Source organism: Colletes latitarsis, chromosome 1 (assembly GCF_051014445.1).
Source record: "Colletes latitarsis isolate SP2378_abdomen chromosome 1, iyColLati1, whole genome shotgun sequence".
NCBI classification, from domain to species: domain Eukaryota; kingdom Metazoa; phylum Arthropoda; class Insecta; order Hymenoptera; family Colletidae; genus Colletes; species Colletes latitarsis.
The window spans coordinates 43536423-43553278 of NC_135134.1; the positions used below are offsets into that span (position 1 = coordinate 43536423).

The window sequence follows — 16856 nt, forward strand, 5'->3', positions numbered from 1 at the left end:
GAATGAGGTGAATTCAGAGGTCGTTTTCCCACGCTTCCCGTCGAAGCCGGGGCTGATCCCATGCTTTTCTCCATTTACATTTGTCTGGTGAAAAAAGGCGACTGGAATTTCGCGCCGCCCGCGATACTAATTCCTCCATCCGTGCACCTTTCGCCATCGCGCCATTATGATACCGGCTTGAAACACTGCCCACGTACCTTTCACAATTTATACAGGGTAGCCTGTTTTAAAACAAATGAACAATCGACCCGTTAGGATCCTGGCTGTTCGAGCAGCCGTCTCGGCTCGATCTCGTTTGAGCATCGGGATGCAGATTTAATCTAAATTGCGCAACCTGACTAGAAGAAAGTTCCTCTCGCTGCGCTCAGACTTCTTTTGGCCGTTTCAACGCGTTCCATGCTGGTTATTGATGAACCGTGGATCGTTATATCGTCGATCATTTCTCGCAATGATATTTTAACTACTATGGAGCCTCTCGAACGCTCTAAAAAAGAACAAGAAATAACGGGATTTCCAACGAGAACGACGATACTTTGAATTGAAATAAAACAAAAACAACGAAAGATCGTTGTATTAAAGAAAATAGAAAGGAAGAATAACTTTTCTATATTATTAGAAGTATCTAATAATATCAAGACATTTGTACGAGAAACAATGTAAACAGTTGTACTGTCAATTTCTATAAACATTTCTTTTTAGTTAAAAATCATAATAACGTGTAAGAGAATTCTAGAATATTCTAGGAACCTGAAAAATCAAGTAAATTGTTCCCGAGTATATTTTTATTTGCATCTTATTTTCATATAAAAGACATGATAATCACAGTAATTTCGATACCAGTAAAATATGTTCTTCAACACTGCTGTTTAATGGGTTACGTGTAACGTGGTCGGACGTTTGCATAATTTCATTAGATTCTACGGGTTCGATGCTTTTGTAAATGTTCTGTCATTGAAACACCTTACTTTTTTTCTTGTGCCAGATTCGATGCAAATAATATTCTTGCACGTCGATGGCGTACTTTACAATCTGATATTCAATATTAAGATCATTGGACCGTGGAAGTTCTTGCCGTATGATATTACATACAGTTGTGCAGATGTATCTGTATGACTTCGAACTGTAACTAAGCTTCGCGAGCGATCTCATCCTCGTGAGATCAGGAAATCCATCAAGGAAGCTCGAGCTTTACAAATTACGCCAGCCACCTCGAATACAGTCGCATGTTCCATAGAACGTCAAACTGGTTGAAAATTTTTTACAGATATTTCACATCTTCGTAGTAAATCTGAATTATTATTTTCACTGGAACAATAACTAGTTCGACTTTGCTAAGCTGTAACATTTTTATTAAACAAACATACAGTGTGGGACAAAATGATAAGGCACTTTGCATATTTGTATGTTTCACACAGTTAAAAGAAAGAAAATCTTGTTACACGCTTTGTATATTAAATGTCTATTATAAAGTAAACACATCTCATGTTTGCATGATGTACAACGAGGAGGTTAAAGAGAAAAATGTAAAATGAAACTAATTAGTTGGATAAAACGATAGGTTACATGGAATGATCTTGTTTCTCAAACTATGGGTCAGTATGTATTACGAAGTTTTATTCAAATTTAAGACGAATTATTTAAAATATCATAATATTATATTACAAACGTTTGTATTTCAATGTAAATGCTTTTTTTTTAAGACGTAGACTATATTTCTAGTGTTAATGGTGATACAGAAGCGAATAAATATTAGCCATATGACCAGGATGAGAATGAAAGGATCGAATGGAAATCGAGAATTTAAGAAATCGATACACGCGGAATAACATTACGAAATGTTAACAGAATTTCGTGACTGGAACATTAAAGTCTTCTTTTTCCCTTTGTGTCGCGATTTCGCCACTAACGAATTTACAACATCACAAAAAAGATAGAAAAGAGGCCGTGGAATCTAATTTTGTCCCTAGTTCGGCCTTGAGCATCTTCTACATCCCTAGCATTCCACGATCCAGCTTCTTCGAAAGTCGCGCGATTCGTGGTCTCTTTTACGTTTGTTTCTTCTTCGGAACAAGTCCGTTTCAATTGCAGTTTTGCGTCTTTCCTGTCCGCTTTTCCATTCCATTCCTCGTTTCTGCGCACTTCGATTTGTCGGTTTCGATTTGTTCGACGCGGAGGACAAAGAGAAGGAAGCCCTTCATTTTCACAATTACAAATTAACCAAAGTATCAACACATTCCTGGCGCGTGGGTCGCCTCGTTCCGGATTTTTCGTTCGGGTCGTTTGATATTTTTAAAACGCAACTGGTATCGCGAGGCACCCCAAAATATTTTAATACAGTAGAATCTGTATTATGCGAACGTTCGACCATCCAATCGTTCTACTATTTGAACAGAGTATGTGCTGATAAAATATCTCTGTTCATATCGAAACATTCTTCCATAATACTAAAACTTAATTATTACATAGTGTAAATTATAATGGCACCAAAACGATATAATAATAATTCATACGTTGAAAAATAAAAATATCTTGATGTGGGAAAGACAATTAATGAACAATTCGCCATTCTTATTTGAAGAGTTACAAATTAAACAACATTGATAGCTTTTTAAATACTTTGGTATTTCAAATAACCAACAGTATTTCAAATCAGGTCTCGCCATATTTTATTTGAAATAGATTATTTCAAATACTTTACTGTTTTTCTTATCATAAATAATAATTATATATTACGATTTATACAGAAAACTATTTTAACTTATTTTAATTATTGCATTTAAATAAAATAACAGATAATTTTACCTAAGAATTATTTATTTAATTCTAATTGAAATCAGTAAAGTTTAATAAGAATTCTTGAATTAATCATTTGAAAGTCTCTTTTGTATTCGTCACTCAATAATGTGTTCTGAACTTGTATTCCTGCACGAGACAATATATGGAAACCTACATTGTTAACGCAATTGACATCATAGAATTAAAGAGCATTTGAGAACGTATTTGACTAAATATTTGATGAAATAATAAATAAAATAGAAAATTATTTTATTTTAAATTAACTAACCTATGGTTATGTAAAATAATTTATTTGTAGAATACTCGGGTCTGTTTCAAATGTGTTGCGCTTCCTATATTTTTAAATGCAACATATGGAAAATAAACGTCAGTGTTAAAAAGGTATTAATTCGACGTTTAATGGGTTATATCGGAGTCGTGGAATTTAAATACCGTGCAAATGGAGGTTTCAGGTATGTTCGCGAGGATATGGAATTACGTTTCGTCCGTAGAAATCGACGTTGGACGGCTGAGCTCGCTGTATCGTTTCGCGTTTTATTGAACGTGTATCAATGAAAATGTATAAGCTGCGGTCGATAGAAGGTTTTTACGCGCGCGATGCTAGAAACTATCGTCGATGCATCCGAGGAAAGTTCGCCGGCTGCAATTTCCTTCGGTCGACCAGACGAACGTATTTTCTGCACCACTGAATCTCTCCTTCTCTCTTTCCATGAGCAATTCTACGTTTCACGATCCTTCCGTTCTCGAAAGAAATGTTTTGGACCTGAGGCCGCGTTTCAGCCTGAAGCTAAAAAGGGAAGAAGTGCATCGAATTTCCATGAAACGAAACCCCGTAGGCGTTTGCCGGATGATCGTCCCGAGGCATCTTCCAGCTAAATGCCATAGAACAGAAAAAGGCTCGTTTAAAATCCAAAACCAAATTGCTAGCTACGCGCCAGGGATGGGAAAAAATTTTATTCGAACGATAGACAGATGTAATCATTGACACTAGCGTTGGAACTATGATCTCCCAACAGTTGGCAAAAGAGGCGACATGAACGCCTCTAGCAGTGATTTTTTTATTTCCTTCCTAACTTTAGTCTTCGTCCTTCTTACTTGATACAAGTCTTCGTAGTAAAGTACCATGTGTTTTTCTTTACCATAAAATATAATCGTGTTCTCGTATGGAGATCGTTTACATAACCATCAACTAGAACTACTAACAATTAATGGATAATCTATTTTTACCAGACCAAGCAAAATGACTGGTTATTTACAGAATACATTATGCAAGGGAAATAGACCTTTATACATACTTTTAAAAATTGCATCGTGTTAAAAAATATGTACACATTTATACTGCTTACACATTTTTTTTATTTAAAAATGATAAATTTATTATTAGTGGAAACAGTTCTTACAAACGGAGATAAACTTTTTGCATGTATATATTTTTGCATCTGTCGCGCCACACCTTTTGGAAAACACTCTCCTAAACTGTTAAAATCAAATTGCATCAAATTCTTAATTTAATAATATTGTTTTGCACCTGGATGGCCAATTTCACTAGGTGGTCAGTTTCAGTAGGACATAGTTTCGAACTAGGATGTGAAAGGATAATATAAACGAAACAAAATTACTTCTGCTGATATTACATATGTATCACGTAAATTAAGACTCAAATATGTTTGTTTATATATGTGTCCATTTATAATAAAAATTTCGTGGAAAATCTTAAACGTAGCAGATAATTACAACTTTCTGTCTTAAAATGTGGAATCTCATCGGAATACATGAATTGAAATTATGCGAATAAATATTATTTTTAATAAATTGATAGCTGAACTATTTTGCTTGGAACAGATTATATATAAAGATAATTGTTACGTGGATAAGAGCTTGAAAATTATTTTTAAATTTCTCGTAAAACGTATATTTAGCTAATAATTAGTTGAACTTTTTCTGGCCCCGTGAGATTCTCTTTAATTTACTCTCGTTTGTCATAAAAATCACGAAGTTGCATCGTATCGTGCGAACATTTTTCCTTTTTTAGATTAATTGTTTTACGCAAATTTAACGAAACAATAATACGACATTGTATTCTCCTTCTACTTTCTTTTAGCAATTCTCGATGCACTCCGATCGGTTTGTTACCGTTAATTAACTGATTAGCGGTAACAAACGAGTAGCACCGTAATTGCCCGCAGCGACTGAGATCGTGTTTGTGCACGAAACAGATAAGATGCGGGACTGCAGTGTCACTGAAAAATCATTCTCACGGTTTACATCCGGCATTCTTTGTCGTCATTGTCTAATAACGCTGTCGCTCGATTTTCGCACTGTTTACTGCATATCCGTTACTTTGGTCTCCTCCAGCTTTGCTTTTTCGACTGTCCTATATAACGAAATAGAGTTTTATTTTATATACAGAGTGACCCGGAATTCGTAGTACAACCGAGCAAGGGTTGATTTTACAAGGGTTTATTTTTAAAAAATTTGGTGTAACATTTTTTTATCCGGGACTCCGGTTTCGAGAAAATCGACTTTAATGTTTGTTCATCTTTTTCAACAATTTAGTTGTCCATTTTTCTACCGTACAGGATAGTGTTTACAAACATTAACAATGATGGAGACGTTCAGTTTACTACATACGACATATTAACTTCAAATTTTAAATTCATATTAGTACATCTAGTGATATCTTTTAGTCGCTAAATAATGACAGAAGTTCAAGGAGCATCGAATCCGACATTTCATATGTAACAGTTTAATAGTATTGTCTGTTGTTCTTCTTGAAATCTCTTATTTTTGGTTTGCCAAGAACGCAGTTCTCACCGAAATTCTAAGCTAGTCGAGTAGTTCCTCTATGAAAAAACGCTCGTCATGAAAAAGAAAGTGCGACTGGAAAGTGTTATCATTAATTACAGTGTTAAATTCATCGATCGTGACAAAGTAGCGATTTGTGATTCATCGTTCCTGTAATCAATATTCAACGTGCGCGTTGTCGCTACATCTTATTGTGCGCGGAAATTACATTTTACGCGAGTATTATTTTAATGTGGAAATGCGACGATTTGATGCTCGACGAGTGTGATTCGTTGCGTGTGCGCGGTACGTGAGCGTGCACATTAATCCGTACGTTTAAAAAGCTTTATTGTTCATTTAAAGTTCTTTCCTTTCGATATTTCCGTCAAAATTATATTCGAATTACGCGATCCATTTTCGTTCGCGAGAATTCAAATGCTCGCATTAATGTACACGTATTAACTTTTCGAACAGAGCATTCTTCTACATTTTGGTATGATAGAGCAATCATATTAACGATGTTATGGAGCATTTTTTGTTTTGTTTTTATAATTTATTTTATTTTGTTAAGCTTTCTTAACGAGTGAGTTACACCACTGTGAGTTACATTTTTAATATTGATATGGCGATGAATAGTAGCATACAGGGTGTTCGGCCAACTTTGAGAAAATTTTAATGGGACTGTAATTGACCCCCGCGATCAAAAATAATTTTTTCAGAATGATTTGAAATTCGTTAATTTCGCTGAAAAATTTCACACCTACTCGAATTTTTTTCTCAAAACTGCGTAGGATTTTGAGGGTATGTCTGTTGACCAAAAATGATTGTAATTGACCCCTGCAACCAAAAATAATTTTTTCCGAACGATTTGAAATTTTTTTTTTTCGTCGAAAAATTTAGTACATACCTCCTGTCGATTTTTCTTAATTTTACCTAATTTGTAGATCTAATAGTATCGATACTTACAAGAAGAGGTCTCGAGGCCTGACGCTCACTTTTTGATGAGGTTTTGCTCAATGATAGGTAATAAGCTACTGAATCGAATGGTACCCGGTTTTGGGCGTAGACGATTTATACAGAAATAAAATTACGTGCACCAGTAGCCAGTGTGGTGTGATTAATAAGGTATTAAAAATATGAAATCCGATAATTGGAGGTTACTTGATCGGCAAACCATCGCTTGTCCATCCCTCATGGGCCAGTTCTCCCTAAACTGTAAGTCCAACCCATCATGGGTGCGTACAGGAGTAGTTGGCCGCGATGTTCAGGGCGCAGGTATCTGGGCCTAAGGTACCCCTGAAAAACTAATTAAAGTGTGCGCGTCGCTTAATTACTTTATTACATGCCAATTTCTATTGTCGAGTGAGCCAGTAAGATGGTAAAGTTGGACGTGGTTGTCAGATGACCAAATTTCGTGTAATTAAGTGATTTAGATGGTCTTAAGCCCTCGTATTATTAACACTTGAAAAATAAAGAACGTGTATTCAGGGAATCCTACAATAAACAATGTTTGGAATTCCAAACAATATGTTTAAAAAGGAAGTGTACGTGAGCATGTAATTTGGGTGGGCCTGATGGCTTCGAGCATTATTAGCACAATTTAAGGAATGAAAGAAAGGCTGACTTAAAAAAAAAAGGTTTAAAGTGAAGTGTGATGTTGGAATAAAATGTTAAAAAATTATTTATTGCTCTTTATAACATTAATAGAAGATGACAAGGTCATTTTCCAGCTGGATAGTGCTTCTATCCGTAGAATTTCCTCTACGAAAAAGTAGTTTTAATAGTTTGGGATATTCTTGCGAGAAAGCCAGCAATTGATAATATTATTGAACTTAAAACAGAAGTAGTATCCGCTTGGGCAGATATCCTAAACGAAATTTAATTAACCTAATTGGCAATGTTTCTGACTGGCAAAAGTATAAAGGAAAATTCACTAGATATCCACTAAATGGAAAGTAATGAAAATTAATATTGAGTTTATACTTTTTACAACCTATGATACAATTTTAAGAAATAATTTATTTTCTCATTTTTATTTTGTATCGTAGTATGAAAACACCCAAGGAACATTGTGATAAATGTAGAAATATGGTTGAGTTTATAATTATTCATTGCACTGTGTATGCTAGTTCGATGTGAGCGATCGTAGAACCGAGTTGATTGGAGATTTCTGGGTTTCTAAGAAAAGTTTGACATAGATCTACTTAAAAACTTAATAGAGAGCTATCATTGATTGTTTCGATTGATATTCATTTACTCAGTATTATTTTGCATTTTGATATAACAAGAAAATCGTATTAATGAACTTGTGAGTTTTTCACGACGATTTGCTTGGGAATATTAGACGATATAGGTACTTAGTAAACATTACACGAAATATTGCACGATTAAGTATCCAGTAAAATAACTGTTAGTAATCTGCTTGTTAGATGCAAAAAACATAGAATAACATAAACGTTATGCATAATATTTATAATATGCTGCCCCGAGCGACTTAAGTTGGCCAATTTTTCTCTCCATGAAATTTATTAAACGTGTGGTGCGGTAAACATTTACAATTTAGATGCAAACATTTTCGAACATACGCTACATTATTCCGCGCATTGGTGCAACAGAGTAGTCGTATTAACGATCAAACGATTCACAGTCCGTGCAAAACAGTCCCGATAAAAGTCTTCAAGGCGTTGCTTCTGAAATTCGCGGTAAATTACGATGCGCATATTTGTTTTAATAATTTTACGCAGATAGGATCGCGAATGCATGAAATCGTTGTCCGTTTATCGAGAAAAACATTGCGACGGCTGCTTTGAATAGGCAGCAGGAGCGGAAACGGAAAGAGAGCATAGCGAAAGGGAGGAGAAGAAAATGACAGAAAAGGGGACGGTACAGGGAGGGAGGGGGGAGAAAGAATAATTTCAGTATTCCAACAAGACGAGCTCCGGATCTTCCTAGCGAAACATCGTCTGCGCGTTAGCTCGTGGGGACCTCTCTGTCCGTTTGACTGGAATGCACCAAAAATAAATTCGGCGGCGGACTGCCATTTTGGAATCACCCCTTAATGCATTTGTCTCCCCACCTCCGGGCGCCTTCTTCTTTTATAACTTCATTCTGTCACATATTTCGTGTATCGTATCATGTTTCCGATTTCACCGGCCGGATGTGCACCTGTGTCTTTTAACGCGTCGAGCGCCGAGCGAGTTTTTCATGCCTTTCCGTTCCGGCCAAATGCTGTTAGAAACGTGCTGAGTCATCCTTAACGTTTGTTCAAATTATTGTGTGAAGACCAGAAACAGTTTCGACGCGATCGGTTGCAACGAGTATTACAGAGTTGGCCAAATTTTATTCGCGAATAACGAATATAAATTTTAAATTGATACGCAAACTAACTTCTACGTACGTTTCATTCATAAATTAGAACCTATTAACGAATCATTGGAACCAATATTTTATCGAGGAATGTTGCGGGCAAAAATTCGTTCACGTGTGAATCTAATATTTTTATTCGTTATTCGAGAGAAAAATTTGTCCACTCTGTTAGGGGATCAACAAATTTTGGTGAAACAGACGTAATCAATAACACCAATGTGTAGCAATTTCTGTATCCGTAACGTTTATTTAATCGAACAGTTAAATTTTTTGTTTGTTCTTCCAAATGAAACGTTTTATTCTATGATCAAAATTTTTATTTTTATTTAACGAGCACGGATTTACAGTTATTTATTTTTTATTTATTCGGAAAAATTCTGTGCTTTTATTTTATTTATTAAAAAGCTTGAAGATCGCTGCGTTGCATAAACATAAAGAGTGGGAGTACGATTTCGTTACATGTAATTGATGAAAAAATTATGACTCGAAAGCTGGTATTAATGTATTAAAATCTAATCGTAGTTTGTAATATATATTAGTAAATCTAATTTTTCATTTGCATCGAGAACTGCTTTCAACACGATTCTTTGCATACATTCATATTCAGTACAATTATGATAATTATGATACATTTTGATAATAATCTTCATTTTGCCTTCGTGTTTGAATCTTCGCGGTATGTCCGTGCTATGTGTAGTAGTGTGTATTTAATAAAAAAAACACGCGAGAGACAATTGAAAAAGAGAGTTGGACTTACTATACAAATAATGATATCATAAATATGTTTTTCTAAATGTGTATGGATGCGTTTTATAAATTACGTCAGTGTTATTAACTCCAGTAATTTCGATCCCGAACTAACGAGAGGAAAATTCTTAACGTAAATATATATCGTTACAATGTTGTCAGAGATTTATTATCTTCGTGCACTAATACATTAATATAAGGTAGTACTTGTTCTTGAAGAAATTACTTGCGCAATTTCGTATTTAGAAATTATTACAGGAAAATGTTGTGGTCTAATGCTTTTGCATGCCTCTGTACACATCGTGATCTAGGTATAAACCCTACTATTGAAATTAGGCTCATAGTAAGCATTGTTTGTCTTATTTAACAAGGAAGTGATGTATAAAATGGCATAAACGGACATAATTAAATTTTATTTTGTACTAAACTATGCTTTAGATCCTTCTCGATATTGTAAATGTACTCAACGGATGAAAATTTCTAATAAAAATAAACAATTACATACGTGTATAGTACTCAATACGAAATGGGTAAAAATATGAAAAAGTAGAAAGAACTGAAAAGAATTTAAAACAGTAGCTTCCAAATTTTTTGCAACATACCTTTTAAAAATAAGAAGAAAATTTCTGCACCTGAAATAAGTGGTATGTTTGAACATTAGTATTCGATGTACATATTTGTATTGCCTAAATTAATGTTCCAGTTATCTACATTTTTCTACATTAATAATTTTCTTTTGACCTCCTTTTGGATTGCGAAAACAATAGAATCGATACGTTTACACCAATAAACATTATTCATAATTCGTAATTATAACTTTAATTGTGAAGTTTTTACGTAATTTCAACTCTGATGTATGTATAGTTTATAGATTATCTAGTTTGAATTAACAGTTTTTAAACAGAATTCTTTTCATAAAAAATGTTTCATTTTTTCATGTCTAAACATGTCCTCGACATTAGTTCAAATTCTAGCGTGAAACATAGATATGTTCGATAATTCAATGGTGTACCTGTTATTTTACAGCATTTTTAACTAAAGTAATTTCACCAGTATTAAAGTTTTTCCATTGCAAACAACATTGCAACACATTGTGAGTTTAAAGTACCTACTAGTGACCACAATGGCAGTCAAAGTGTTAATAACGGTGCATGCGTTTCATAAAACATTTTAGAAAAGGAAAGGCCTCACAGAGTAATTAGCTTCAGGCTCCGACAATTCTAGATCCGCCACTGATGATACAGACCTTTAACCGAAGCGCGGTAGGCGTTCTCTCAGAACTGAATCGAAGACCTTGCAGCCGCAGAGATGCATCTCCATTTTTAACAGTTGTGAATAAACTAAAAAACAAACTGTTCCTACACATTATAGCTTTACTAAACATTAACAAACATAACAGTAATTAAAAAGCACATATCCCCCACGTAATAACCAGTGGTTATTGAGTTAACAGGTTTTTATTTGTACCTTTGGTATATTTTTAAAAATCTTAAACATACAAAAAACGCTTGCTTCCTTCTAAACACAATTTATTGATTCATCGTTGCTTTTCAAATATGGGAAACATATGTTGGAAGTTTATATAAACATTAAAAAAATGACATCATTCTTGTGCTTACGTGTCATTATATAATATTAAAATTTGCAATAACTCGTCCATTTTGTATCGAATTTGCATGAAACTTGCATCAAACGATTCATATTTTTTTACATACGTATCTTACACATTACTAAAAAATGGTCAAAAATGGATTTCTCTTGTTGCAAGGGCTTCGGTTGTAATAAATCGATCTAAGAATATATGTATACCAATTAAAAAGAAACATGTCGCTTGAGAAGGACGACGAATGTACTTTCTTTTTATACGTGTAATGTTAAACAAATGATTTCGATATTTTTCGCCGGAATGATGACGTAATCCCTTAAACAACGTTTTGTGTATGGTTTCTTCGCGCTGACCTCCACGGGTTTCCTACAGTATCGAGCCGCATAAGGGAATTTGTACGGAAAGCTGAAATTTTTAGTAGGGTCCCAAGCGGATGGGGTTCCGCATGGTCGCTCAGCTTGAACCGTCCACCGGCTGAATACTATCATGACGTCACTCGCTACGGTCACTGCCTGAATTATTCAGTATTCCTTCGTTTCTACTTGTACACACCGGCTGGCTCTTTGTACTAATGGTCGTCACCATACAGATACAGTACCGTTCATAATTATTCGAACGACGGTGCGTATTTTACAGCACAGAACAAAACGATAGCGCGACCCGACCGATTATTTATTCATGAAACACCAAACTAATTATCGAGTAATCGGTAATCGTCCTACTAAATCTCGATTATCGAGCAATCAGATTTAAAATGATTATAGTAAAGCTCCAGATTTAGTGAACTTCTACTGGAGTTTTATTATCCGAAGTTAGAGAAATTCGTTTTAAAGAAAAACTATCATTTTCCAACAACTTTATGGTTATTGCTAAATGCAATGTAGGTTTACGCATTGGAAAGTTGTTTCGTACGAAAGCAAATTAAATCTAATTTTATGTAATATTTAAACAGTGTAAAATCTATGTTATATCGTAGAATAAAATAACGAGAAAGTGTCTAAAAGAACTTACATACATCCATAAATAATGAACTACGCTCACGTGCGAATTTTTTCTTTATTTTGAAAACATCCTTTTACGATTGATTTTCGGAGAAGGTAAATTACATCACTTAAATCTAATGTTGTTCTGATTTTTAGACGAAGATGTAAATTTCGTTATAGTGTAACTTGGAATAACTTACAAATTGTTAATTAATGTCTAATCAGGGAATGAATCTATGATTCTTGCGCTCCGTCATTATCTTTTCACGCGTATGTCGCAGCTTCTAGTAAAGACAGCAGTTATTTTACATTTTATGACTACAAGTTACTTATTATCAATTACAGATTACAAATATAGTTGCCTTCTATTCAGTTTAAGTAATGAAATGGAAAGTAATCGATAAAATTGAATCAGTGCGTTCAATGGCAAAAAAATAAAATGGAGGGCAGTAGCAGTTATATTTTAAAACAGAAACATGTGTAAAGTAAGCAAGTGCCTCAAAACATATACGGGAAAAATTAGTAGAGCGAATGTCTAGAATAATGTAAATCTAAATAGCTAAGTTAATCACCGTAACGAGTACAAAGAAAAACACTAATGAAATGTGTAATACATTATAATTGTAAATGAATATTTAGTTATATTTTTATATTATATCTATTATTATTTTTTTAAATTCTCTGATTTTATATTAAAATCATCCGTCTTTCTATTAATATACTATTCCTTGTCTCGTACAAAGTAGAAAAGGGCCGTGTCCTATTAAAAAAAAAAGGAAACCAAAATACAGAGAATCTTATTCAAAAAATATGATTGTACTATATTCAGTTTTTAATATTTCGACAGTAATTTTTATTTTATTCTATCACTGTTGATGAATTCATAATTTTATGAATCCATAATTAAACATACTATATTTACGTTGCTGTAAATATTACATATTATAATCAAATAATTTTACAATAAACAATTAGCTTTTAAATTAATAGAATCTCTTAATTGCAGTTTCCATTTAATTAAAAGAAGCTTCTCAATATCTAATGCATATTGTGTGAAATCTGACATGTATTTTTCTTTGCTCCCAAGAAATTCATATTTTAACACTAGTAATACTATCGTGCAAAGGTTTACTACTGTTGATCCCCACTGATTTCGACATAATCTTTTATAAATAACAGCACTTTTCTAACTACTCACTCTTCTAATATTTGGCACATTTAGTCCATCTTAATAGATCTGGTAGATACCAGCCAGTCACGACGTAATCTCTTGTAAACGCAATAATATTGTTAGTCACGCAGAACCCATTGCCCTACCTCTTCTCCAATTCTTTCTGCAAATCTTTCAGCACATTATTCAGCATAGACTTTTGTACAACCTCAATAACAATCAATTTTGACTCATTCGATTTTTGAGAAGAATGTTCAATAAAAAGTGGAATATCAACAAATGGGGAAAAACAATCTGGTCAGATAAAAGTTAAATAAATCAATTTTCATTGGATGGACGTCTACAATGTTTGAGAAAAAAAACTACATTTTTTTCACTGCGTTAAACAAACAATTAAATTCGATGGTGGTTCCATTATGGTGTAGCGGTATATTACATCCTATAACGTAGATTCATTTGTCTAATTGATGGTTTAATGAACCAATACGTATATAAAGACAATTTAGCAAAAATCTTGTGGGAAACAATATTATGCTAGTAAATATATTGTGGAAATTGTGAAAAATTGGTTATACTTTCCATCATTAAAAATTTTGGAATGGACTATTCGAAACTCAAATTTGAGCCCAATAGAAAATGTCTAGACATATTTAAAAACGAAATTGGCAAGTAAGTGTAACGTTACTCCAACATCATTAATTTGCATGCAGGAACAATGACATGGGCCAAAAATTTAAGCAGGACCTTCAAAAAATGTTTCTCAAGGAGCCACAAATATCCTTACCATTTTTCTGAAAATTGTTAACAACGAATCCAACCATGTTAACACGATAGTGATCGAACTCGCCTAATTGTAAGCCTCATGTTTCATCTTCTTTTCGTTTTCGAAAAAGTTGATTCCACGAGGAAAATTTGATGGAATTTAATATTTTCCATAGAAAGTCCAAAACATTATATATGATATGCAGACACACCTTGAATTTATGTACTAATTGGTTTCAGGGTCGAGGTAAACATAACGTACACGTGTATATCTTGTGTTAAATTAAGAGACAGATTTTCTTTTTTTTAGTAAATGCGATTAGGGAAGTAATGTTTAGTCTGCAATTATAATTATAAAATATACAAAGTGAAGCACGTGAACACGAATTTAGTTGTTCGAAGAAACGTCTATCGTGTCGTGACTAGGAACGACGTAAGTGCAAAACGACGTAAATCGAGAAAACGTAAGTCAGGATATGACTCTATCCCGTATCTTATATTTTTACGTTCTATACTCAGACATTATATAAAATATTATTCTCGTAAAAATGTTATGTATACGTTCAATTCTGCTGTTTACTGTATCTGTTTGCCATTTTTATAACGACGATAGCTGAACGCGGAGACCGATTCGAACGATGAACGCACGATTCTTTCGACATCTCGCGTCCTGACTTCGTTATCAACCATGGCCCATCGCCGGATATCTCGCAACTCGTACCGTATTTTTCCCGTCATTGTATGGAAATGTCAGAAACCTCGTGTTTCTTCGGAGTTCTTTATGCCCGTCTTTACGACGAACACCGAAAAGAAAAAGGAAAAATGCAAATGTTCATCGCGAGGGGGGACCCATCGTTCGAAGGTGTGCATTGTATGATTCCTACGCTCTTAGAAAAGGTTCGATTAGCAACTCGTATAACTGTTCAGTGTATAATTGTTTGTTCGATAATGGTCTCGTGATTGGAATAGGTAAACTTCGTGACTGTTTGTGAAGCTTCGTTCTGTACCTTTTATCACAATTCTATTAAAACGAATAATACGCTACCTTGAGAAGTTCAATAACTTTTCACGCTACTCGTATTATGCAAATTATGAGTTTAATAAGAATCCATAAATGTTTAACACGTTGAGTGTGGAGTAAATTTTTTATAGCTTTTTATTTGCGCTAAACGTTCTTAAAGCGTTCTGGGATACCCTCAACGTTTCTTCAAATTATTATATCAATATTATAAATATTAATATTTCAATGGTGTGCTTGTTATTTAGAGTATTTTCAATGATATTAATGTTATTAAAAAATTTTTAAGTATTACGGTTTATTTATGGTAAACGTTCTAAAAAAGCAGCATGTCACAGTATCGGTCATCGGTGACCGACATGGCACTCAACGTATTAATGTATGCTTTACTCGAAGTAAAGAAATACTGAAAGCTATTTATATTATCTAAAGTAAAAGCTTTTTAAATAATTCATGGATATTAAGTATATACTGCTTCTTCCATTCCTGATATTTAGCTTAACTCTAGGTACAATATTTTTCTTAATTATGTATACTTTCTATGGAAACTTCTTCAATATAGAGGTTCGTCAGAATCTTTGGAAGTTACTTATATTGTGCAAATTAAAAGTTTAATAAATATCTATAGATGTTAAGTATACATTACTCCTTACATCTTTGATGTTTAATCTATTTTTAGATATATTATCTCTTAATTATCTTTAAATTCTAGTCAAATTCTATTAGAAGAGATAAGATTCATGCTATGTAAACTAAGAGTGCACAAAACCCATAGAGAGAAAGTATATACTACTTCCATCATTATTAATGTTTAGTTAATTCTTAGATACATTATCTCTTAAGATTGTGTATCATCCCAGGCCAGCTCAGGAATATATGAGGACCCTTTCCAGCAATTCAAATATTTTCCTTTCATACAATCAGTTTTATATTTTGTTATTTGCAAAAGCTGTATTATACGCAAGTAAACTCTGAATTAAAGAACAAAAATCATACTTTCCATGAGAACTTTCTCTTCGAGTAATGTAGAAATTTCAAACTCTCAGTATACAATAATAATATACAACAGATCTACAATAGCGTTAATATAGTTGAATTATTTAACAAAGAAATCTAAGACTAAACTTATTATTCTTTACATACAATTTCTCTCAAAAAAAATTCCCATAAACAGCTTAAAAAATATAGATAGCCTATTAATAGACAAACACAAATATGAAGAATACAACAACCCTATGTACGAGATAAATAGTACAAAATTAAAACCCGTAGACTGTACATGATACGATCGACTGCCTCAAAATGAGGGTTCATCAATAATTTTGTAGCCTGGTAATATTATACGAGCTCAAATTTCATAACAATCTACATGTATTAAGTTTTCACTATTTATTTAATTTCCGAGTTCTAGTCCATTTTTAGATACAATATTTCTTAACCACTTCGAGTACTGTAAAAGTCATCGAGTTCTTCAAAACACTCATATTTTAAGAATTGCTCATACAATGCAAGTAATATAGTGTAAAATATATACTGTGCCGTTTTATTCCCAACATTCGGTTCAAAAATTCGCTACTGATGCTACAGTATTAAGAATTACTTTCGTTTCAACAATTTGATTCA

The 16856-nt window shown here is 33.4% G+C and overlaps 1 protein-coding gene across 1 annotated transcript in view; it reads left to right on the forward strand.

Annotated features, from left to right (window-relative positions):
- The window catches only part of LOC143342168 (uncharacterized), a 38376-nt gene that overhangs the window by 13070 nt on the left and 8450 nt on the right, over positions 1–16856 (forward strand). The window lies entirely within an intron of this gene.